At 37.5% G+C, this 22,076-nt stretch overlaps 1 long non-coding RNA gene across 1 annotated transcript in view; it reads right to left on the bottom strand.

Moving 5' to 3' along the window:
* LOC143648172 (uncharacterized) overlaps positions 1-21,287 on the bottom strand; it is a 28,899-nt gene extending 7,612 nt beyond the window's left edge. Inside the window, exon 1 of the long non-coding RNA XR_013158421.1 lies at positions 21,156-21,287. This is a non-coding gene — a long non-coding RNA (uncharacterized LOC143648172). The remainder of the gene's footprint in view (positions 1-21,155) is intronic.
* Positions 21,288-22,076: the final 789 nt, after the last annotated feature.

Genomic DNA, 22,076 nt, shown 5'->3' with positions numbered 1-22,076 from the left:
CTTTGGGGCCCACCATGAGTCTGTTCTTTAGCTTAAACTCTCAGATGTGGTCTGAGGTGCCCACCATCGATAACAATGACGCTACTTCCACTTGGAAATGTCCAAGGGTTTAGGGGTTACCTCCCAGGAACTCAAGACAAAAGCCAGGCCTCTTCCTGGGCAGGACCACATTCTTTATTACACACCTTTCATCTGCTTATGCCTCAAAGATGTACCTAACAAACACGGTTCCAATGAAAAATAGAAAGAAATGCTGAATTGGGAGTTAGCAATGTGTGGTGTAGAAGTATTGTTACTAATTCTCAGAACACCTGTGCAAAGTGGTGATAGTTGTCCCATTTACAGATGAGAAAATTGAGGGTCAGAATGGTTTCCCAAAATGTTAAGCTAGAAAATAACACATTTAACCATGTTTATAAAGCATACCCCCCAGTGTTACATCCATGCCACTGACTTCATTCCTTCATTCGGCATTTATTGAATTCCTTCTATCTGTCAGTAAATGTTCTAGATGCTGGAGATAAAGTGAAGAACAAAATAGCCTGAAATCCCCCCCTAAATGGTAGTGTTTTTCTGAGAGAAAGAGACAACATGCACATACATAAGTAAACTATATACTATTTGGTAAAGCAATAGGTGTACCTTGTTTGAATCTTCATTAAAACATAAGATCTTTGAGACAATTGTCAAAATTGAATATCGAGTGTTTTATATATACGACTGAATTTTGTTAGATTTCATGATGGTATAGTGACTGATACTTTAAAGAAAGTTAATCATTAATAAAGATGCAGACTGTTGTATTTATGGGTAAGATAAAAATTTGATAATTGATGGTTGATATATATGTATATAGAAAAGTATCATTATATATATCATTATATACATATATGTATAAATATATATATACACACTTTTTCTTAAAGAGGTGACCACCAAGTGGCTCCCGTCCCTGCCCGACCCCAAGCAGCAGGTGGGGCAAGTAGCACCTCTTGTCCCTCAAGTCACCTCCTCTCCCCAGCAAGTTGGGGAGCATTATGCCCCTGCACTCTTCATCCATCTGGCACTTACTAGGACCTGCTGTACTCCACCACCACCACAAGAATGGGGGGAGACAGGGAGCCCCCAGTGAGGGGAATGGAGGTCCAGTGGGATCCACTTCATCCTTGCTTTCTCCTCCCTGCCTTCCTTACTCTGGAAATTGAAGTAGTTAACAGCTTTTCTAAGACACCCCAATGCATAGTCTTCATCCAATCACACCTTCATCCCTCCACCCATCCATCTGTCCAACCATGTGTTGAGTTAACAAATGCCCAGAAGCTCTAGGAGCCAGTTGTGGGTCTAGGTTCTGGGGTAAGTACAAGGATCTGCAGGGTTCTGGAGGTGGGCTGACAGCTGGTCTAGAGGGAGGGTGTGGAGGGTAACAGGATCTCACCCAGCCTCCTTTCTTGGCCCTCTCACCATACCTGTGCTCCTGCCCACCCCCGCCCCCCAGGGTATCGTTCCGCAGAAGGCCATACCAGAGCCTCTTTAAAAAACCTTATTTGTATTTATACATATATTATTCTTTTTTTAGGGAAAAAAAGAGAAATAGACAAAGAGAGGCAGAGAGAGAAATAAAAGGAGAGGAAAGGGGAATGGAGAGAGGGGAGAAAAGAGTTGTAAAAGAGTGGGTAATGTGGGCAGGACAACACCACATTTACCCATCTGTCCCCCAAATCTTCATCTTGATCATACTAGAGGAAAATATCTGAGGAAGTTGCATTTGATTTTTCATCTGGGAACTGATCACTTTTTATCCTATCATTCAGAGCAACTCATTAGGCTTGCCTGATTGTCATCTTTACCGGAGTTGTAATATTGAGGTCATACAGTATCCTTTTGTGTCTGGCTTATTTCACTAAGGTTTATGTTTTCAAAGTTCATCCACATTGTCATATGCTTTGGGACCTCATTTTATCTTCTGCATAATATTCCATCATGTATATACCACATTTTGTTTATCTACTCATCTATTGATGAGGACTTGGATTGCTTCTATCTTTTAGTGATTGTGAGTAGTCCTACTATGAATGTCAGTATGCAGATTTCTGTTTGTCACTTTTCAGCTCTTCTGAATATATACCAACTAGTGGTATAGCCAAGTCATAGGGCAACTTCGTGTTTAGTTTTTTGAGTAATCACTAAACTCTTCCATAGTGGATGTACCATTATATAGTCCCAATAGCAGGGAATAAGTGTTCCAATTTCTCCACATCCTCTCCAACATTTGTAATTTCCTGTTTGCCATTAAAAATGGCAGCCATTCTTACAGTTGTAAGATGATATCTCATTGTTTTAATTTGCATTTCTCTTAAAGCTAAAGAAGATGTGCAACTCTTCATGCGCTTTTTAGCTATTTGTATTTGCTCTTCAGAAAAAATGTCTGTTCATATTCATTTTATAATTGGGCTGTTAATTCTTTTGTTGTTGAGTTGTATAATTTCTTTATGTTCACAGGATATCAAACCTTTATCCAGTGTATGATTTCTGAGTATTTTTTCCCATTGAGTTGGCTGCCTCATTCTTCACCTTTTAGACAAAATCCTTTGAGACGGAGAAGTTTTTGATACTGAGGCACTCCCATTTATCTATTTTTAATTTCATTGCTTGTGCCCTGAGTGGGAAGTTCAGGAAACTACCTCCTATTACTAGGCCTTGAATATGTTTCCCTATGTTTTCTTCCAGGAGTTTTAAAGTACTGGCTGTTGTATTTAGGTCTTTGATCCATTTTAAGTTAATTTTTGTATAAGGCATAAGTTATGGGCCCTCTTTCATTCTTTGGACTATTGATGTCCAGTTTTCCCGAGCCCATTTATAGAAAAGACTATTCTGTCCCAATTTAGTAGATTTGGGAGTCATATCAAAGATCAGTTGACCATAAATTTGGTTGTCAATCTCCACACTTTCCATTCAGTTCCGTTAATCAACATTTCTATATTTGTTCCAATACCATGCTGTTTTGATGACTGTGACTTTGTAGTTAGCTTTAAATAAGCAGAAAGTATTAATTCTCCCACTTTACTCTTCTTTATTGGAATATCTTTAGCTATGTGAGGTTTCTTCCCCTTCTCAGTGAATTTGATTACTAGTTTTTCCAAGGCTTCAAAATAGTTTGTTGAAATTTTGATTGGTATTGCATTGATTCTATAGATCAGGTTAGGTAGGACTGACATCTTAACAACATTCAACCTTCCTCTCCATGAGCATGGAATATCTTTTCATCTGTTTAGATCTTCTTTAATTTCTTTAAACATTATTTTGTAGGTTTCTATGTACATGTCCTTTATTTCCCTGGTTAACTTTATTCCTAAATACTTGATTCTTTTAGTGGCTATTTTGAATGGATTTTTTCCCTTAATTTTCTCCATATTTAGGTCAATATCTGCATATTGAAACATTTTTTTATTTTTTGCATTAATCTTGTATCCTGCCATTATACTATATTTGTTTATTAATTCAAGTAGCTTTGTCATGGATTTCTCAGGATTTGCAAAGTACAGGATCATGTCATCTGCAAATAATGAAATCTTTACTTCTTCCTTACCTGTTTTGTTGCCTTTTATTTCTTTCTCCTGCCTAACTGCTCTAGCTAGAACTTCTAGCACAATGTTAAATAGTAGTGGTGTCAGTGGCCATCCTTGTCTCATTCCCAATCTTAAGGGGAGTGCTGTTATTTCTCATCATTGTGAATGATGCTGGCTATGAGGTTTTCATATATACCCTTTATGATGTTGAAGAAGTTTCCTATGATTCCTTCCTTTTAGTGTTTTTACCAAAAAAGTATGCTGAATTTTATTGAATTTTTTTCTGGTATCCATTGATGTGATCATGATTTTTCCTATTGAAGTTATTAATATGCTGTATTACATTAAATGATTTTCTTATGTAGAACCATCTTTGCATTTCTGGTAAAAATCCCACTTAGCTGTGATGTATAATTCTTTTAATGTATCATTGGATTTAAGTGATATTAGCTTTACAAAATGTGTTAATGATCCTTTTCCCTCAAACTGAAGGAGTTTGAGCAGAACTGGTGTTAGTTCTTTTTGTAATGTTTGATAAAATTTCTGTGTGAAGCTGTCCAATCCTGAACTTTTCTTTCTAGGCTGATATTTGTTAACTAATTGAATCTCTTCAGTTGTAATTGGTTATTCAAGATCTCCTAATTCTTCTTGAGACTGTATTGGTACTTCATATGTTTCTAGAAATTAGTCCATTTTATCTCAGTTATCTGGTTTGCTCATATATAGTTGTTCATATTATCCTCTTATGATATTTTTATTTCTTCAGTATCCATATTAATGACTCCCTTCTTATTTCTACTTTTGTTTATTTGGATTCTCTCTTTTTTTTCTAAGTCAATCTAGCTAGAGGGCCATCAATTTTACTGATTTTCTCAAATAACCAACTTTTAGTTTTATTGATTCTTTCTATTGTTTTTTTCCTCCCGTTCATCTATTTCTGCTTTAGTCTTTGTTATTTCTCTTCTACTTACCTTGGGGTTAGTTTGCTATTCTTTACCTAGTGTCTACAGGTGAGCTGTTAGGTCCCCTACTTTTGTTTGTTCTTCTTTTTTAAAGTAGGCATTTAGGGCTGTAAATTTCCCTGTCAGTACTGCCATTACTGCATCCCCCATGTTCTGATATATTGTATTTTCATCTTCAGTCATCTCCAGGTATTTACTAATTTCTCTAACAATTTCTCCTTTGACCCACTGGTTGTTTAGAAGCATGTTGTTTAATCTCTATATTTGTAAAATCTCTGGTTCTTTGGTGATTAATTTCCGACTTAATTCCATCTTGGACAGAGAATGTGTTTTGAATAATTTCCATATTATTATATTTATAAAGACCTCATTTGTGTCCCTGCATATGATCTATCCTGGAAAATGTTCCATAAGCACTAGAGGAGACTGTGTCTCCTGGTATTTTAGAGTGTAAATGACATCTACATATAAGTTAGGTCTAATTCATTTATCACATTCTTTAAATTTTCTGTTTTCATATTGATTCTGGTTGTTCAATCAATAGAGCAGAATGGTGTATTGAAATCTCCCACTATTACTGTTGAAATATTAATTGTTCCCTTCAATTTAGCCATATTTTCCTCATGTACTTTGGAGCTCATTGACTGAAGACATAAACAATTCTGCTTGTTATTTCTTCTTGGTGAATTGTCCTTTTTATTAATATATAGTGTCCATGTCTCTTATGACATCTTTACATTTAAATTCTATTTTATATGACAATAATATAGCTACCCCAGCTTTATTTTGGTTAGAGCTTGCATAAAACTTTTTTTCATCCTTTAATTTCAATCTAATTATGTCCTTAAGTTTAAGATGGGTCTTTTTTTTTCTTTTTTTTTTGGCGTGGGCAGACTCCAGGAATTGAACCTGGGTCTCTGGCATGGCAGGTGAGAATTTTGCCACTGAGGCACTGTTGCATCACCGTAAGATGAGTCTCTCTCTCTCTCTCTCTTTTTTATCTATAATTTTAATTTTTTAAGCTATAATTGTGCATTTGTTGTAGATAATTTTTTTTTCACAACCACACAGTCACATTGTAAAAGCTATATCATTATACAATCATTTTCAAGAAACATGGCTACTGGAACACAGTTCTACTTTGCTAGCTGTTGGGATGCAATGTACCAGAAACAGAACAGCTTTTAAAAAGGGGAATTTAATACATTGCTAGTTGACAGTTTTAAGGCCGAGAAAATGTCCCAATTAAAACAAGTCTGGTGGCTTCCGGAGAAGATGGCGGCTTATTAAGGCGCGTGGGTCTTAGTTCCTTCCCCAGAACAACTACTAAAGAACTAGAAACAGTACAGAACAGCTCCTGGAGCCACGACAGAGACCAGACACACAGCGTACCCCATTCTGGAATGGCTGGACTGGCTAAGAGACTCTGCTGCGGTGAGGTCCCTGAAAGGCGTGCGCTTCCCCAGGCCACGGCAGCTCGCGGCCGGTGGCCGGAGCCCCTCCCTCCCTCCTTCCCGGGCCGGCTGGGAGCTTTGGATCAGCGGTGACCCAAGCCGCGGCAGCTGGCACCCCTCCCCCACACGCGGCTTCCCGGGCCAGCTGGGAGCCTGGGATCAGTGGTTCCCCAAGCCGCGGTGGCCAGCGACCAGAGCCTCTTCCAAACACACGGCTTCCTGGGCCAGCTGGGAACCTCGGAACAGCGGTTCCCCAAGCTGTGGCGGCCCTCCCACACACGGCTTCCCGGGCTGGCTGGGAGCTTTGGATCAGTGGTTCCCCAAGCCACGGCGGCCGGTGCCCCTCCCCCATGTGCAGCTTTCCGGGCTGGCTGGGAGCCTCGGAACAGCGGTTCCCCAAGCCGCGGTGGCTGGTGACCCTCCCCCACAGGCGACATCCCAGAGGGAAAGGAAAGAGTCCCCAACAGTAGTAGAGACTGAGCCCAACCTAACACCAATAGTGGCATTAATGAACAACTTCTGACTACTAAAAATAGGCCCTCAGCTCAGGCGAAACTGATCAAGGCGGAAGTTGCCGATAGGGCTAACTGAAAAAGAGGAAAGGGGGCAAAACAGAGCCTTCTGTGGCTGTTTCTATGGAGGCTTCATTGCCTCTTGGCTCAGTGCTGGGATTACACAGGTTGCAACTGCCCTGAACACAGAAACAGGCTGCTTTCAGGGCTCTCTACCACGTGAAACTTACCCGCGGGAGGGGTGAAACGCAACTCAGGTGGAATCCCTCTCTCAAGGAATTCAGATCCCAGGACTTCACAATTTGAAGCCATTAAAACCAATCTACAACCTTTCCTCTGTCTCCACCACACACCCAGCAGCGAGAGTCTGCCAAAGTTAAAGGAGCCACAACATCTTTTGCTGGTGGGACCCGCAGACAGACAAGCACCACATACTGGGCAGGATAAGAAAAACAGAGCCCAGAGACTTCACAGGAAAGTCTTTCAACCTGCTGGGTCGCACACTCAGGGAAATCTGATTAAATGCCCACATGCCAGCAAAAAATAATAAATCACACCAGGAAAATTGAAGATATGGCCCAGTCAAAGGAACAAACCAATAGCTCAAATGAGATACAGGAGCTGAGACAACTAATTCTGAATATATGAACAGAAATGGAAAACCTCTTCAAAAACCAAATCAATAAATTGAGGGAGGACATGAAGAAGGCATGGGATCAACAAAAAGAAGAAATGAAAAGTCTGAAAAAACAAATCACAGAACTTATGGGATTGAAAGACACAGTAGAAGAGATGAAAAAAACAATGGAAACCTACAATGGTAGATTTAAAGAGACAGAGGCTAGAATTAGTGAACTGGAGGATGGAACATCTGAATTCCAAAAAGAAACAGAAACTATCGGGAAAAGAATGGAAAAATTTGAGCAGAGGCTCAGGGAATTGAATGATAATATGAAGTGCACAAATATACATGTTGTGGGTGTCCCAGAAGGAGAAGAGAAGGGAAAAGGAGGAGAAAAACTAATGGAAGAAATTATCACTGAAAATTTCCCAACTCTTATGAAAGACCTAAAATTACAGATCCAAGAAGTGCAGTGCACCCCAAAGAGAATAGACCGAAATAGGCATTCTCCAAGACACTTACTAGTTAGAATGTCAGAGGTCAAAGAGAAAGAGAGGATCTTGAAAGCAGCAAGAGAAAAACAATCCATCACATGCAAGGGAAACCCAATAAGACTATGTGTAGATTTCTCAGCAGAAACCATGGAAGCTAAAAGACAGTGGGATGATATATTTAAATTACTGAAAGAGAAAAACTGCCAACCAAGACTTCTATATCCAGCAAATTTGTACTTCAAAAATGAGGGAGAAATTAAAACATTTTCAGACAAAGAGTCACGCAGAGAATTTGTGACCAAGAGACCAGCTCGGCAAGAAATACTAAAGGGAGCACTAGAGTCAGATACGAAAAGACAGAAGAGAGAGGTATGGAGAAGAGTGTAGAAAGAAGGAAAATCAGATATGATATATATATAATACAAAAGGCAAAATGGTAGAGGAAAACATTACCCAAACAGTAATAACACTAAATATTAATGGACTGAATTCCCCGATCAAAAGACATAGACTGGCAGAATGGATTAAAAAACAGGATCCTTCTATATGCTGTCTACAGGAAACACTTCTTAGACCCAAAGATAAACATAGGTTGAAAGTGAAAGGTTGGGAAAAGATATTTCATGCAAATATAACAACCAGAAAAGAGCAGGAGTAGCTATACTAATATCCAACAAATTAGACTTCAAATGTAAAACAGTTAAAAGAAACAAAGAAGGATACTATCTACTAATAAAAGGAAAAATTCAACAAGAAGACATAACAATCATAAATATTTATGCACTGAACCAGAATGCCCCAAAATACATGAGGAATACACTGCAAATACTGAAAAGGGAAATATACACATCTACCATAATAGTTGGAGACTTCAATTCCCCACTCTCATCAATGGACAGAACATCTAGACAGAGGATCAATAAAGAAATAGAGAATTGGAATATTACCATAAATGAGCTAGACTTAACAGACATTTATAGGACATTACACCGCACAACAGCAGGATACACCTTTTTCTCAAGTGGTCATGGATCATTCTCAAAGATAGACCATATGCTGGGTCACAAAGCAAGTCTCAACAAATTTAAAAAGATTGAAATCATACACAACACTTTCTCGGATCATAAAGGAATGAAGTTGGAAATCAATAATAGGCAGAGTGCCAGAAAATTCACAAATACGTGGAGGCTCAACAACACACTCTTAAACAACCAGTGGGTCAAGGAAGAAATTACAAGAGAAATTAGTAAATATCTCAAGGCGACTGAAAATGAAAACACAACATATCAAAACCTATGGGACGCAGCAAAGGCAGTGCTAAGAGGGAAATTTATTGCCCTAAATGCCTATATCAGAAAAGAAGAAAAGGCAAAAATGCAGGAATTGACTGTCCACTTGGAAGAACTGGGGAAAGAACCGCAAACTAACCCCAAAGCAAGCAAAAGGAAAGACATAACAAAGATTAGAGCAGAAATAAATGAAATTGAGAACATGAAAACAATAGAGAAAATCAATAAGACCAGAAGTTGGTTCTATGAGAAAATCAATAAGATTGATGGGCCCTTAGCAAGATTGACGAAAAGAAGAAGAGAGAGGACGCAAATAAATAAGATCAGAAATGGAAGAGGAGACATAACCACTGACCTCACAGAAATAAAGGAGGTAATAACAGGATACTATGAACAACTTTACGCTAATAAATACAACAATGTAGATGAAATGGACAAGTTCCTAGAAAGGCATGAACAACCAACTTTGACTCAAGAAGAACTAGATGACCTCAACAAACCAATCACAAGTAAAGAAATTGAACATCATTCAAAAGCTTCCCCAAAAGAAAAGTCCAGGACCAGACGGCTTCACATGTGAATTCTACCAAGCATTCCAGAAAGAATTAGTACCAACTCTCCTCAAACTCTTCAAAAAAATCGAAGTGGAGGGAAAGCTACCTAATTCATTCTATGAAGCCAACATCACCCTCATACCAAAACCAGGCAAAGATAATACAAAAAAAGAAAACTACAGACCAATCTCTCTAATGAATATAGATGCAAAAATCCTCAACAAAATTCTAGCAAATCGAATCCAACAACACATTAAAAGAATTATACATCATGACCAAGTAGGATTCATCCCAGGTATGCAAGGATGGTACAACATAAGAAAATCAATTAATGTAATACACCATATCAACAAATCAAAGCAGAAAAATCACATGATCATCTCAATTGATGCATAGAAGGCATTTTACAAGATTCAACATCCTTTCCTGTTGAAAACACTTCAAAGGATAGGAATACAAGGGAACTTCCTTAAAATGATAAAGGGAATATATAGAAAACCCACAGCTAATATCATCCTCAATGGGGAAAAATTGAAAACTTTCCCTCTAAGATCAGGAACAAGACAAGGATGTCCATTATCACCACTATTATTCAACATCATGTTGGAGGTTCTAGCCAGAGCATTAGACAAGAAAAAGAAATACAATGCATCAAAATTGGAAAGGAAGAATTAAAACTATCACTTTTTGCAGATGATATGATACTATACGTCAAAAACCTGGAAAAATCCACAACAAAACTACTAGAGCTAATAAATGAGTACAGCAAAGTAGCAGGTTACAAGATCAACATTCAAAAATCTGTAGCGTTTCTATACACTAGCAATGAACAAGCTGAGGGGGGAATCAAGAAACGAATTCCATTTACAATTGCAACTAAAAGAATAAAGTACTTAGGAATAAATTTAACTAAAGAGACAAAAGACCTATATAAAGAAAACTACAAAAAACTGTTAAAAGAAATCACAGAAGACCTAAATAGATGGAAGGGCATACCGTGTTCATGGATTGGAAGACTAAATATAGTTAAGATGTCAATCCTACCTAAATTGATTTACAGATTCAATGCAATACCAATCAAAATCCCAACAACTTATTTTTCAGAATTAGAAAAACCAATAAGCAAATTTTTCTGGAAAGACAGGGTGCCCCGAATTGCTAAAAACATCTTGAGGAAAAAAAACGAAGCTGGAGGTCTCGCGCTGCCGGACTTTAAGGCATATTATGAAGCTACAGTGGTCAAACAGCATGGTATTGGCATAAAGATAGATATATCGACCAATGGAATCGAATAGAGTGCTCAGATATAGACCCTCTTATCTATGGACATTTGATCTTTGATAAGGCAGTCAAGCCAACTCACCTGGGACAGGACAGTCTCTTCAATAAATGGTGCCTAGAGAACTGGATATCCATATGCAAAAGAATGAAAGAAGACCCATATCTCACACCCTATACAAAAGTTAACTCAAAATGGATCAAAGATCTAAACATTAGGTCTAAGACCATAAAACAGTTAGAGGAAAATGTCGGGAGATATCTTATGAAACTTACAATTGGAGGCAGTTTTATGGACCTTAAACCTAAAGCAAGAGCACTGAAGAAGGAAATAAATAAATGGGAGCTCCTCAAAATTAAACACTTTTGTGCATCAAAGAACTTCATCAAGAAAGTAGAAAGACATCCTACACAATGGGAGACAATATTTGGAAATGACATATCAGATAAAGGTCTAGTATCCAGAATTTATAAAGAGATTGTTCAACTCAACAACAACAAAAAGACAGCCAACCCAATTACAAAATGGGAAAAAGACTTGAACAGACACCTATCAGAAGAGGAAATACAAATGGCCAAAAGGCACATGAAGAGATGCTCAATGTCCCTGGCCATTAGAGAAATGCAAATCAAAACCACAATGAGATATCATCTCACACCCATCAGAATGGCCATTATCAACAAAACAGAAAATGACAAGTGCTGGAGAGGATGCGGAGAAATAGGTACACTTATCCACTGTTGGTGGGAATGTCAAATGGTGCAACCACTGTGGAAGGCAGTTTGGCGGTTCCTCAAAAAGCTGAATATAGAATTGCCATACGACCCAGCAATACCATTGCTGGGTATCTACTCAAAGGACTTAAGGGCAAAGACACAAACGGACATTTGCACACCAATGTTTATAGCAGCGTTATTTACAATTGCAAAGAGATGGAAACAGCCAAAATGTCCATCAGCGGATGAGTGGCTAAACAAACTGTGGTATATACATACCATGGAATATTATGCAGCTTTAAGACACAATAAACTTATGAAACATGTAATAACATGGATGGACCTAGAGAACATTATGCTGAGTGAGTCTAGCCAAAAATTAAAGGACAAACACTGTATGGTCCCACGGATGTGAACCGACATTCGTGAATAAACTTGGAATATGTCATTGGTAACAGAGTCCAGCAGGAGTTAGAAACAGGGTAAGATAATGGGTAATTGGAGCTGAAGGGATACAGACTGTGCAACAGGACTAGATACAAAAACTCAAAAATGGACAGCATAATAATACCTAATTGTAAAGTAATCATGTTAAAACACTGAATGAAGCTGCATCTGAAGTATAGGTTTTTTTTTTTTACTATTATTATTACTTTTATTTTTTTTCTCTATATTAACATTCTATATCTTTTTCTGTTGTGTTCCTAGTTCTTCTAAACCGATGCAAATGTACTAAGAAACGATGATCATGCATCTATGTGATGATGTTAAGAATTACTGATTGCATATGTAGAATGGTATGATTTCTAAATGTTGGATTAATTTCTTTTTTTCCGTTAATTAATAAAAAAAATAGTTAAGAAGTTTTCCTTCTTTATCTCTTCAACTAGCCTTCCTATCCCTTTGCTCTTTTCTCCTTCTCGGACATAATAATTCATATGTTTGTGGGTTTCTTGTTATCTATTATTTTCCTGAGATCTAGTTCCACTTTTTCCATTGTTCTTGCCATTTCCTGTTTTGTGCATTCAACTTGAATTTCCTGTCTTCCAATTCACTTATTCTCTCTTCTGTCTCTTCAAATATGCTGTTATGTGTCCCTGGTTTAAATTTAATTTTGTCAAGGTATCTTTCATTTCCATGAGATATGCTATTTTTCTATTTATTCTTTCAATTATTCTTTACGCTCTTCTAGTATATTTAATATCTTTTATGTCATTATGAATATCCTTGAGTAGTTGTTCCAAATTCTTTATCCTCTCTAGTTATTTAATGTGCTTCATGATTTTCTGTTGCACATAGGGAATCTAAATATCTTAAGGTTATGTTGTAAGTTAACTTCCTTCTGCATCTAGGTTTTGCATTTAGATTTGCATTTAAAGTGTTCTTTTGGTCTTAGTTTGTCTGTCCTTCCTCCACAAACCAAGTCCTGTATCTTATGTGGGGATTGCACTTCTCCTTAAAGCTCAATTGAGAGCTAGGCAGATAGACAGTTTGCCAAACTGCACTGTCTACTTCATTCCTACAGATGGCACTCTTGAGCTACCTCTTCCCCTCAAGCTCATCTGTCCCAGCTACAGGTGCTGGCTAAACGAATTAGAAATATAATGTAATTCCAGCCAGGACCCGCTGCTTGCATGGCTGATGGTTCTGGTGGCCTACAAACTGATCCTGAGCTGTGGTACTGAGTATTTTCACCTCCCTTACCCATAACAAATCCAGAAATGTCTGTTGGGTGGTCATGGTGCACAGTTTGGCTGGGTTTATCAGCCTCATCTCTTTGTCTGTGAACACCTGAAATCTACTGGCCTTCATGGGGGAAGGGGAGCGATATCATAACCCAAAACAATTCTCTCTCTCTAGATAGTTGTCAGACAGGTGACTCTCTGCATTTCTCCATTTTCCATGCTGGAAGGCCCTGTAATCTCTGCCAAAATAAACCACATACCTGTAGCATCTAGTCTCAGGGGTGGGAAGTAGACACTGTACCCTGGCTAATTTGTCTTTGTGTGCAAAGAAAGCAAGCCTGTTAGCTTCCAACTCCCCCCACCCCACCTGGAAACCCCTTTTTGCTGAGCTGTGAGGGAAAATGTCCCTAGCCAACCACTGGTCCAGGTTGAAATCGTAGCAAAGCTCACTCACCCTATTCTCTCTGTTTCAATTTCTCCACTTTTTCATTCAGGGTCTCCCTCTCTCATCACTTATTCCCCAGAACAGCTATTTGGGCATTTTCAGTCCTTTCTCACTGTTGCTTGGAGCAGGGTGAACTCAGCCTCTCCTATTCTGCCATCTTCTTGGAAATATCTATACCATGTTTCTAATTTTGTGTATATTTCAAGTTTTCTCTAATACAGTGTTTAAAAATAAAAAAGCAATGGAGAGAGACAGCAGGTAGGATGTGCAAGGGATATTGCAAGAGCAAATAGGGAGACCAGGGAAGGCTCACAAAGAAGGTGACAATGGCATGAATGTATGAATAAAGTAATGGAGGGAGTTTTGTGAATCTCTGCATAGAATTTTGTAGTTACAAATCACAGATAGTAAGGATCTCAGAGATAGAAATATTTCTACTATGTTCAGGAAACATAGAGTCCAATGGTTAGAAAGAAATGAGAAATGGAGGAAATAGCATGAGAGGGCATTGGGAGTTTAACAGGGATGAACAGGGAGGAGAGCAAATACATGCTGGGTTACATCCAACAAAGTAATCATATCTGAAATATAAAAATAATTCCTAGAAATCAAAGAAAATGCACAAAAAAATGGTCCAAAGACTTCAACAGGAATTTTGCAAGACAGGAAATGGCCAATAAACATATGAAAAAATGCTATGTACTTAGGCACAATAAAAGTGAAAATTAAAATCCCAGTGTCACTAACCCACAGATTAACATTTAAAAGGCAGTTCTCCTCCCCAGTCAAGATGGCAGAGTGAGAGGCTCCAAGGTTCCATTCCCCCCAGAAATTTAGAGCAACCAACAATAATTGACAGAAACATTTCTCAAAATTCCAAAAACAGTTAAAGAATTGTAAGAATAGAATAAGTGCTGAATCAAAAAGATGTTGTGTTAGTTTGAAGCTGTTATTTACCCCCCAAAAGTGATTGTTTTAATCCATTTCTGTGGATGTAGACCTATTGTGGGTGGGACCTTTTAGATTATATCTGTTGAGATGTGATCTAGCCCATTCAAAGTGGGTCTTAATCCTGTTACTGGAGTCCTTAAAGAGATATGAAATTAAGAGGTCTTACAGAAAAACAGCCCCCAGAAGAGCTGAGAGAGGAAACCACTAAAGCCAGAAACTGAAAGCAATGGAACCCAGGAGAGAAGGACCAGCAGAAACCAGCCATGTATTTTCCCATGTGACAGAGGTGTTCCAACTGTTGGTGGCCCTTTTTCAGAAAAAGTATCCTATTGATGCCTTAGTTGGGATACTTTCATGGCCTTGAAAGTGTAAATTTGTAGGCAAATAAATTCCCACTGTAAAATCCAACCCATTTCTGGTATGTTGCATTCTGGCAGCTTTATCAAACTGAAAGAGAAGGCATCTTAAAAGTGGTAGGTTAATTCAACAGAATATTGTTTTTCAAACATGCATGTTCTGGTGCAGGTTGGCAACTCTCCAGCACATATGTCCTTCCTGCACTGAGTCCATTATGCATGTGACTTTGATCTTTAAGCTCTACTATCTCCGCACCAGCTCTCCATTGACTGTGAAAGAGGCATTTATTGTGCATCAGTTATTAATTTACACTTAAATTTTCAGTCTCTTTGTAGCTAAGTACCTTGTAAGACCAATTCTGAAAAATGGAATTTGAGCAGAAGTGATGTGTCTAACTTCTTGGTGAACTTTCAACAAACAGGTGTGAATTTTCCATGTAATCCTGCACTCATATCAGCCAATCTATGAAGACAGGAGTTGAGAGGCAGATCCAAGGAAGGATACCATGTCAATACCTGAGTCACCTCATAGAGAGCAAGTGCACTGGAGACTCATCTAACACCTCAGATCTTGTGTGAACAGGAATAACCTTTATTGTATTAAGACCACTGTGATTGCAAAGATAATTTTTTATTGCAATGTAGAAATATCTATGTTGACCAATATAAAAATTTGCACCAGTAGTGCACCGCTGCTAAAACTAAAACATAAAATATTGTTGTAACAGTTAGGTGGTGGGCAGCAAGGAAACAAATATAGGAGGTTGGAAAGAAGGCAAAATATTTGCTAAGGGTGTTGCTTGTGGCTTGTGATTACTTGGCAGGCAGATCATTTGCCTATCGAACTTGTGGCTGAAAAGAAAGATGTTGGAAAATACAACATTAGTGTTATATGTGGATGTTGTTGTTTTTTTAAGGGGAGGGAGGGAGAAAGATGTTCAGGAAAGAAATGGCCTGTTAGCATGTAAAGGTGAAACAGAGTAGAGATAATTCAGGAATCTGAAGCCTTACAAACTTGTAAGAAAAAACAAATTGCTTTTAGATCCAGAATCTGAAATGATGCTTTTAAAAATGCCTTTGAGCCGAAGTTTCCCTAAATGCCTGGGGTGCACATAGGGACATTTATCAGTCGATTAAAATACTTCAGCGCAAAGTTCACATCGAGGGTGAAGCCTTTAAATATTTTTAGAAGTTAAGAGAATTAATATTATTTAAATCAAGATCTTTGCCATTAAAGGGAATTTGAGGGAATTTGGAGCAAGAAAGCAAAGGAAAATATATAAGTTGCTCAAAGAGAACTCTAGGTGTGGTTACTGGTTCATAGAAATATCTGGAAGCACATAGATGACAGGCCGCTGGATTTTTTAGAGTTGTGCAGCACTGCTGAGGAAAACATGAGCCTGGTCTAAAACACGGGGGCCCAACCCCAACTGAAGGCAGGAATTGGTCTGGAGAGTGGGGCAGCCCAATGGAGGGCATCATCCCCAAGACCCATGTCAGAAGTGACAAAGGAAGATACAACAAAAATATAAGATCTCCCAGGAAGTAGATCCAAAGAACTTTGAACCGCACATCCCACAGGAATGGGCCCTGGAAGTCATGTTTGTTTCCATGGCCCTGTTCCCAGGTCATAATTGTTTAAACCCAGTGTGGGCTGTTATCCTAAATTTGCCTAATCAGATTCCTTCTCTCATACACAAAAATTTCAGACTGGGTCAGATGTTCTTGTTTTTTTTGTTTGTTTTGCCTTGTTTTCTTCTTTTATTGATAGTATAGCCAGAACTAGAGACAGAACATGACATGAGATATTTGCTTGTTCTGCGATAACATTAAGGATATTGCAGGGGTGGCCATGTCTCACCCATCAAGTGGGTAGAGAATTGTGTAGAGAAAGCTAATAATTTTGGTAGAGAGAACAAAAATGTTTATTTTCAGATGAGCAGAGATTAGAAACCACTTCTATGGTTTATTATGAGAGAAAAAGTAAAAAAAGAGAGAGCTCTCTAATCTCCATGGCTCAAGTCTTTTAAGAATGAGCTGCATTTCTGTGGGCCCCAGGAGACATACCTGTATCATTATAGTCTATTTCCTTTTCTTGTTTCTGTAAGTTACAAGAACCTTGACTAAGGAAGCTCCTGTATCTTAGTACTGAAAAATTAAAAGTGGTAGTATCTCCCGATGCCCAAGCAGGCCACCCCCATGGTTCACCAGCCTAGCACAGAGCTGGTCCATACTCCAGTGCATATCCCTGGTCTCAGTTCTGGAGGAAGCAGAGGAACACTTCTGCACATATTGGGAGAATGTATCTGTCATCTGCTTAGCAGTGACCTGAAGGACTTAGGACACTTGTCAAGAGGCTCGCCATCCAAGATCTTTCCCCATGTATAGAAGAGAGCTTACAGAGCATTCCTACAGTCAGACTGTGGTTGCCTCAGGCAAGAAGTTGCTGGCATGGGGAAACTGTTTACTAGGGAACAGGGGATATTCATATCCCTGTAAACAGGGGAATTCTGATGAACCACATATACATCCCTAACACAAGAAACATGCACATAAAGGACCAGGGAGGTCCTTAGGCTTTTGTCCTCAAGCTATTCTCTAGCTTGATTGGATAAACACTGAAGGACAGTGTCCACACAGTTCAATCTGCAAGACTGGGAAAGGTGTAGTTTTTCTTTCCCTTTTTTTTTATTTCCTGGCATTCAAGGAAAGCTCTGCCATAACAGTAGCTATCTACAAGCTTAAGGAACAGACCACAGAGAGTCTAAATAACAGTAATAGTACAATAAAATAACAAAGTTTCTATCTTTCAACAAAAGATAAGAAAATATACAATGAAACATGAAGTGATGGCCCATACAAATGATAAGTTTATAATTCAGTAGAAACTGTCAATGAAGAGTACCTACCCTGGAACATACCAAAGACTTTTTTTAAAAAAAGTTCCTAAATATGTTCAAAGAACTGAAAGAGACATAGATGAGATCTAAAGGAAATCAGGAAAATGATAGGTGATTACAAAGTGTATATCATTAAAATGGTGAAAATAATTAAAAGGAGACAAATAGAGCTGAAGACTACATTAACAGAAATAAAAAATTCCCCAGAGGAGTTGAGCAGCAGATTGGAGCTAGCAGAAGAAAGAAACAGAGAATTTAAAGATAAAATCATTTAAGTCATTCCGTCTGAGGAACAAAAAGAGGAAAGAATGAGAAAAAAAGTGATCAGGGCCTGAGGAATCTGTGGAACACCATCATTTGTACCAGTATTAACACTGGAAAACCTAGGTAGGAGAAGAAAGGGAAAGGTGCAGAGAGAATATTTGAAGAAATAATGGCTCAAAACATCCTAAATTTAACAAAAGATACTTATATAAACATCCAAGATGCTCAGTAAACTTCAAACAGGATAAATAAGACAGACTCATTCCGTGCCATATTAAAATCAAACTGTCATATGCAAACTATAAAGAGAATTCTGACAACTGCAAGAGGGAAGCAACTTGTCATGTACAAGGTAGTGTTAATAAGATTAACTTCTTATTCCTCATCAGAAAATCTGGAGGCAGGTAGGCAGTGAGATGACATATTTAAGGTGATTAAAGCAAAAATAAATGCCAACTAAGAATTTTATATCTGGCAAAATTGTCTTTCAAAAGTGAGGAAGGGATAAGCACATTCCTAGACAAACAAAAACTGGGGGAGTTCATTGCCACTAGACCAATCCCTACAAGAGAATTTAAATTAATTTAGTATGTAGAAAGGAAAGAACAATGGACAGTATAGTGAATCTGCATGAAGAAATAAAAAGTCCATAAGAGTAATGACATGGGAAAATATAAACTCCAATACTATTGTATTTTTGGTTTGTGACTTCTATTTTTATTTCCTACAGGTCCTAACATACAAATGCATAACATATTATGATAAATCCATAGTTTGGCTCTCCTAATGTATAAACACATAATTATGACAACAACTATGTAAAGATGGGGAGATGGATAGTTGTAAGAACATGGTTTGTGTATGGTACTGGAATTTATTTGGTGTCAAAGTAAATGAGATTGTAATAGATTTAGGATTTTAAATTTAAGCTCTATGATAACTTTGAAGAAAATATCTGAGAATATGCAAGTTCTTAGAGACAGAAATTAGAGCACAGGTTTCCAGGGGTGGTATAAAGAGGGAATGGAGCTTTTGTATGTAATGGGTGTGGTGTTTCTGCTGGGAACATAGGAAAACTTGAGAAATTGATGGTGGTTAGGGTACTGCAGCATTGTGAATGTGATCAATCCTTGTGAATGATATGCTTGGGAGTGGTTGAAATGGGAAAGTTTGTGTTTTATCTGTGGTCCCACAAGTAAAAGGAAAACAAGACAGAGAAATTAAGGAGACATTGACAAGTGAAATATGTGATTCTGGGCAGGACTTGTTACAGGAGGAGAAAGGTTCAAAGTACCTTATTGAGAAATAAGAGGAAATTGAAATTTAGACTGTGAACTTTATATCAATGTTAATTCTATGAACAGGACAAGTGCTTTTAAGGTGGTTATATAACAAATTTCCTTCTTGTCAGGAAATGTATATGGTAGCATTAAGTATCAAAGCAGCATGTTGTATACAATGTACATCCATTTGTTCAGAAAAATGATAGATACATCAGACAGATGGATGAATAGATAAATGATAAACAGGTCAAGTGATATGACCAATTTGGTAAAATGTTAACATTACTGGGTCTGAGCATATGGGGAGATGAGAGTATATTGGAATTCTCTGTAAGGAGGTTGTTATATTTTTGTAACATTCCTGTAAATTTGAAATTATTTTAATTAAAGAAATTAGAAAATGTTAGAGTAGGCATTTCTAGGTGGTAGAATGGAAATAAGACTCTAATGCACTGTTGGGTTTAGGAATTGGTACAAACCACAGTATCAACTAAAACAAAAAATCTTTACATCGAAAAATAAAGTGGTTCCATTTCTAAGTTTATATCCAGCAGAAAAACATATGTGTTCACTACAAACCTGAATGAAAATATTTATAGCAGCCCTTATCTTAGACATTTTTTCTTGCAATACCAGCATTCACAGAAAATTAATAATTATACTATTAAGAATGAATTTTTCTGTTATCAATATATTATTATTTTCTTTATTTGTTAAATAATAAAACATACTTAGATGTTTTATTACCTTTATTTTTTTCTGTTTATTCCTGTTTCTGACTTCATTTATCATGTTTCTTTGCCCCTTCATCCCTTCCCCCATCACTCCAGTAACCTGTTTTTTATCTTTGTAACATTGTACTTATCATCCAATTGTGGGAATTACACAAATTTCCAGTAACCATAAAATGGATTAAAAAATGTGATATATTCTCCCATTGGGCTACATTATAGCATTTACCATAACTAGGTAAAAAATATAGGTGAATCTTATGAATATAACAAGCAAAAGATTCAGACACAAAATATTTAAAACCATGTGAATCTATTTATGTAAATTTAAAAATAATGTACAACTCATCTATGCTGTTCAAAGACAGTATATTGGTTGCCACGTGGAGAAGGTGACTGATAAAGAGTTGGAGGGGTTTGGGGGAGTGCTAGCAGTGCTGTTAGACTTGATCTGAATAATAAATAGGGGAGATCAATTTGTTAACAGCACTAAGCTGTATACTGATGGCTTATTCACTTTTTGATATCTATATTATACCTCAAAGACATTTTAATAAATCATATCAGGATTACTCAGTTCCTTTCTGTGACATATTGATGTTTATGTCATACTCCCAGACCTCATCACTCCTGGTGAATAAGAGGGACATGAAATACAGTGGATTGTTGGCTAAAAGAAGGGAAAGTAGATTTTCTTTCTCGACCCACAGCTTCATGCCTCACATTTAAAGATAGTAAAAATGACATATCATTGAGATCTCTGAAAGAAAGAAACTTGGCAAAAATGAACATAAGAAATGAAAAAGTGATGATAATTATCTTTCCTCAGCTTTATAGATGCCAGTAATGTACACTATCATTCTTTAAGCAAGAGAACATTTACATATAAAAGCATGATGTCACTTAAATTGTGGCATCACTTTGGGAGCAATCATATAGAATTCATAGTAAGAAGAATTACATATTTTTATTGTAGACATCATGGGCTCTTTCAAAACCATAATTATTACAGGTTTTCAAACTAGAAACGAAGAAGCCACTGAAGTATTCTAAGTTTTAACTATTAATAAGGTAAATATAGTTATAACCCACCTTAACACAGAGCTCTTTGAGATTTCAATATTTTTGTTTAAGTGTAGAGAGTTTTTGAGATGAAAAGTTGAGGAAAACCACCATCAATGATCCATAACCTGTATGTGTTCATTTCTTGTGATGACTTCACAAGGAGCCATTGTTATGTAACTCCAAGCCCCTGTATAAGTTCCTTGATCTTAGGTTCTTGGACTGCTAACCCAGGAAGCTGTCTTTGGTTATCTGTGGAACTTGGACTAACCTGAGCTTTTTTACATATTGTTCTTTTGGATCCTATTCTTTTCCTTACTCATTTTTCTCATTTCCTTTTAGGCGCATGGTCCAGGAATCAAACCTGGGTCTCCTGCATGGAAGGCCAGCAGTCTACCACTGAACCACCCATGCAACCCTCTCATTTTCTTTTATCTATGCTTTTCTTATGGTTATTTTTTCTTTATTCATTTTTTCCTCTTTTTCTTGTACTTTTAAAAAAATTTTATTTTTCTTTTCTATTTCTCATTTTCCAAAAATCTTCTTTTCCTTTTTCAATATTATTTAATCTTTGTTTCTTTTTTATTTATTTTATTCTGCTCTTTTTTTCTCTTCCATTCAATTTCATTGTTTATAAGATAATTGGTAGACTTTGAAATAGTTGTGTTCTTGGTGATTTTGACCAATTTGTCATGACTTCTTCCCCTCTGAAAGTCTGTCTAAGAACACCAGATCTCCAGCCCAGCAGAAATATGCCATGCTGCAGGCTCTCTTAACCATTTGTGCTGAGTAGGAGACCCACTTTGGGAACTATTAATTCCTGAGAACCATTGGAAAGGGTGGCTTTTACAAAGTGAAACTGGCATTGCACATCCTCACTGGGCAAGATGTAGTCATAAAAATCATCCACAAAAATGAAAATAACTCTACCATCCTCCACATGCTTTCCTG

Source organism: Tamandua tetradactyla, chromosome 1 (assembly GCF_023851605.1).
Source record: "Tamandua tetradactyla isolate mTamTet1 chromosome 1, mTamTet1.pri, whole genome shotgun sequence".
NCBI lineage: Eukaryota > Metazoa > Chordata > Mammalia > Pilosa > Myrmecophagidae > Tamandua > Tamandua tetradactyla.
The sequence above is the reverse complement of the archived record's forward strand: the minus strand, read 5'-3'. Positions and strand labels throughout refer to the sequence as shown.